The sequence below is a fragment of the Rhagoletis pomonella genome, unplaced genomic scaffold (assembly GCF_013731165.1).
Source record: "Rhagoletis pomonella isolate Grant_MI unplaced genomic scaffold, Rhpom_1.0 Rhpom_scaffold_00011, whole genome shotgun sequence".
Classification (NCBI taxonomy): domain Eukaryota; kingdom Metazoa; phylum Arthropoda; class Insecta; order Diptera; family Tephritidae; genus Rhagoletis; species Rhagoletis pomonella.
In genome coordinates, this window is record NW_023458565.1 from 2002417 (window position 1) to 2007301 (window position 4885).

At 37.5% G+C, this 4885-nt stretch overlaps 1 long non-coding RNA gene across 2 annotated transcripts; it reads right to left on the minus strand.

The window, feature by feature from the left end:
• Positions 1-981: 981 nt before the first annotated feature.
• Positions 982-1570, minus strand: LOC118746986. 2 transcript variants are annotated; one of them, XR_004993911.1, is made up of 3 exons: positions 1418-1570; positions 1294-1368; positions 982-1195 (listed from the first exon to the last, which is right to left on the minus strand). It is a non-coding gene; the product is annotated as an uncharacterized LOC118746986 (long non-coding RNA). The 2 variants fall into 2 exon arrangements; XR_004993910.1 differs by having other exon boundaries at positions 1263-1368.
• Positions 1571-4885: the final 3315 nt, after the last annotated feature.

Below are 4885 nucleotides of genomic sequence, written 5' to 3' on the forward strand. Positions count from 1 at the left end.
CTCTATTCAACTGGACACGGTCCATGCAACCATCATGACCGTCATAGTATTTAACTGCTCCACTGGAGTCGCTGTTGTTTTACTCAGTGAGCACTTACCTTCACAGTGCTTACGTACATACAGAAAAACATAACGTCTGATGTCGTTGTTATGCCACTCTGGTGGACAGCCGCGGACAGGTCTGCCAAGGAGTAGAATGTTTAACAAGCTCGGTTGTTAGGCTGTCAGGCAACCAGCTAGGCAGCCTACCGGCAGGCAAGCAGTCAAACGGGTAGGTGACTGGACTTTGCGGGCACTACACACACAATTGAATCTGGCATGTGGCGTGTAGAAACAGTGACTCAAACAATGAACACGTATTGATTTTTTTAATACTTAAATTTTTTTTTTGTAATTTTTCCAATAAAAATGGTTGTCTAAGCTTTACGAAAACCCATACAAATAAAAGCTTCAAACTTTATGCAAAACTTGGAAAATTTCAACAAATTTTGATCGAAACTTAAAATTTTTAATTGGAATCCTTAGAAAATTTTGGGTGTGCAGTTTTATAGCCCATACAATTTTAATCCAATGAAGTGCAAGTTTAAAACGGCTGAAAAATCCCGTTGTTTTTTGAGATTTTTTTTTGTGACTGCTATTGTGTTTTTTTTTTTATATAACAAGTGCAATTTACAAAAACTGGCGTTGATTTTTCGAAATTTCGTTGCGTACGGTCTCCCGTAATTTTTTTCGTAAGAAATTTATGCTTATATGGAATTTTGATGAACATTTGATGAACTTTACTAAATTGTGTATAAAGTTTGACACTTTTCAGATTATGAATAGGTATTGAAAAAAAAATAAATAAACATGTGATCAGTTGCTTGAGTCACTGTAAGTACACGTGTATATATGTATCTATATACGTACATATATACATAAGTACATCTGTCTGCCAACCGATTGGTACGCCGAACTGTTTGTTTATTTATTTTGGTTTCGTTTTTCAATAATTCTTGTTTGTTTTGGTTTTATTTTTCAATCGCTTGGATGTTGTTTACAGTTTCAAAGGCTCAAATTGTGTTGCTGTAGCTTTCCTCTTTGCTTGTTGTTGTTGTTGTTGTAGAGCTGAAGTGGCAACATGGGTACAATTGTTTGTATGCAAGGGTTTTTGCTTTTATTTCTGCTCCCATTTCTTCCTCCTTTGCTTAGGCGTCTGTTTGTTAATAAAGTTTTTGAATAAATTTTATTTCTATGTGGTAGGTTTGTATGTATGCACATACATATGTATGTATTTTTTTGTTCTTTCTCTACCTCAGCATTAGTTTCGATGAACTGAATTAATTGAGTGGTGTTGTTGCTCTTTGGTATTCAAGCTTCCAGCAAAACCTGCAACATTGGAATATAATATTTTGAATTTTTTTCTCCAACTACATACGAAAAGTTTTCGATGCGATTCGCCTGGTTAGAGACCAGCTCAACTCGATGCTTTAATTCCACTCTATGCTAATCTCTACCCGTTCGGGCAACTTTGCTTTTGTCGTTAATTTATTCCACCATTTCGTGAGGATTTTTGTAGTGTAGATTATTTTTGTTTACTTTGGTTTTTTATTTTGTTTTATATATTTTTTTCGTTTTTGTAATATTTTCGTAGATATTGGTGTTTGTTTGGTTGTTTGGTGTTTCAGAAAATTCGCTGACATGCGCAGTGGTTGTATGCCGCTTGGTTTTTGTGTGGGATGGGAATTTCAGGAACAGCCGATGTAGCAATGTCATTGCGCTGGACACAATTTTTTTTTGCTACCGGGACGTTCTCTTAGCACACAGCCTAAGGAAACAGGAGATGTACATACATACATAGAATTCGAAGAAGAATAAATTCAACCTTCTTTTTAACCGACTTCCACAAAAGGAGGAGGTTATCAGTTCGTCGGAATATTTTTTTTAATTTTTAATTTTTTTTATGTATGTTACCGCATAACTTTGGACCACATCAACCGATTTCGATAATTCTTTTTGCATCGGAAAGGTAGTGTCTCAGAGGTGGTCCCATACTAATCTGGTTGAGGTCCGATCAGTGGATCATGAGAGATATATATATATTTTTTTTATATGGGAGTTGAAGTCGGTTTTTTTTTTGCTAAAAATTACTTGTTTCATCTACATACATACATATATATTCAGCCTCATTGCGAGAATCGTGTCGAATGCAAGTCGTTTTTAGAGAGTCGAATCGTATCGAAAATTTTACGTCATTGCCTAAAATTTCCACTCGGCTAGTCTATTAAAACGATAAAAGTTGGCAGCACTGCATAGTTTTCGACGATTTTCATTGTTTACTTATTTCAGCACGACAGTCGACAATGCCGATGTTGTCGAGTCGTTCAATTTAGCCTTATTTACGACTTACGCAATGAGGCTGTTTATATTCTGATTGTTACAATTGGAAACAACTTAAAAAAAATGGCATAAATGTGCAAAGTTGTTTTTTTAAAATAATTGCTTTTGTAAATAATATTTGCGGAACTAAATTTTTCTTTCTTTTGTGAAAAAGGGGCAGCTTTTCAGCTTTTTCATGATGATCAGATAACTCCTGATTGCACCGTTGTGCAATTTGAAAAATCCTTTTTTGATACTTTAGATCCCAATAGGAATAAATAGATATTTGGAGTTCTAGACTAGATAAGTATGTAGATATTTAAATTTCCGTTACAACTAGAGAAAATAATATATAAAAAACTAAAATTGAGTACCAAGATACATTTGAATGTTTCTGTTGGGCCACAAACGAATTTACTGCATATAAAACCAATTTTTTTATTTCATTGTTTGCTTTTCAAACACTTTCACTAAAATTGTACTATTGAAAAGGTGATTTTTCACCGCTTAGAACGTGAACATTGTTTGAAAAATATTTTAGGCAACCCTCGATTTTATCTGATTTCATGATTCGTTGGTTTCGTCAAACCATTTTGATTTTTCGTTGAATATATTTAGGTTAGTAATGGTGCATTTGAAGAACTCCCTAAGATTTCCGATGGAAAAACGCCCGAGTGTGTCATGCCTTATATATATGCCATATATTCCGCGCAGTTTTGCAGGTTTGAAGGTTGTTCCAACGTATATCAGCAACGTAACGCACATTTGCAATATCTGGCTGTTTCAGATTTTGTTACCGGTGAGGCTAGTGCCAGAAGTGGCGCCAGGCTATCTGAGAAATTGTATGCTTTTTGTACTCCTTCGCAGTTCCTCTCTAATGCTTGGCAGTCCATTTGGAACCGTCAGTATAGATTGCAGTGGAATTCCCTCGACTATCCTGCTGAGTGCAAAACAGCACGCATGTCGTTTCTCTTCTATGCCAACTGACACCAATTGGAAATGCCAAGTGAAATCAAGTCCTTCTCCCCCAGGTCTTTCCAGCGCTGTGGAGGCCTTCCTTCCCCTTCCTCTGTTACACTCAGAGCTGGAGCGTTCTGTCCTTCGCGGCATAAAGACAACTTCTTTTCGTGCTGTGTTTCTTGTCGGCCGACATTTCAAGCTCTTCGCACTCAGGTGTTTCGGCCTTTTCTTATTGCGGCAAATAGATACGTTTCGTTGTACTCTTCAGGCCCACATATTTGCCTCACACAGCTCGCGTTCGCGCAGCTTGACCCTGTAGGCGGGAGCTTTTATCTCTGCAGTTCCGCGAAATTCTTCTTCGCACAGTTGTTTTTTCGGGCTATCTTAAATCTGACTACTGAGTTGTTTTATTGCATATATCGATTTGTTGAGAGCACGTGTCAGAAGCGAGTGGCGAATAAACGGGGCCGTCTGTTGTGATTATAGCTTTTCGACGTTCAGCATTGCTGAGTGCTCATTTTTTGCACCACAATATTTGGCACAACATTTCGATCCGGTGACAGCCACGTAAAAAGAATAATGCATTTCCTATGCTCGCCAGCTAAGTCTATCAGCCTCAGTGCATTATCGGGCGTTTCGCCGTGGAGTGCGTTATCGGGCCTTCGCTGGCATTGAAATCGCCTAGCACGATTTTTATATCTGGACGAAACGTCAGTTCTCGGCGATGGAGTTTTTCCCCCACCTCAAATCCAACATCGAATTCGCGCTTCTTCAACCTTTCCGCGCTGTGGCTGAACTGTTTGAATTTCGCAACAACACTGTTCACAATTTTGTGCAAAATATAGCGCTCATTTTTGCTTTTCGCATTTTCGCATCAAAGAGTGAACTCTAGTTTGGTGGTAACACTGGAAGTTATGAGCTACTTGAACCGGATGCAAAAGAATCGATTTTTGTCGCACCCTGGTGAGTGGCGATCACAAATTTTTCCCACATGCGTAAACTTCTGCACTCGGAACCATCGTCCAGTCTATATAATATCTACTGAAAAATACTGAACTTTCACCATCGAAAATCGCTAGAGTCATTACCCTCCAATCAAAATTGCCTGGCATCCCTACTTCCGCTTGGCTTCGAATATTACGTCTCTTACTTATCATTTCTACAATCTCGATGGTTGTTAAGAAATTCGGTATTCCGAGTGAACGTTTTAGTTTTACTTCCGACTGATATGTTATCCAAAGAAACATTTGTAGGCGATTCACAAGGTGTCTAAGTGTCGTATTATCTTATGTCGTAAAGTTTTAAACGATGAAATATGTGTTAAAGACACTTGAAACTTTAACAAAATATTTTCTAAACGTCCATTATAATACCTTGCAAACCTCCAAAAAATTTTTTACCATTAAGAAGCTTACGTGACAAAACACAGCGACACTTACGACACTCTTGTGAATACCCCAATATATGTATGTACGCATTTGTATGTGAAAACTTTACCAATGGCAATATGGTTGAAATTGAAGCAACATTCAATTGAAATTGGAGGAGATTCTTTACATCGATATTA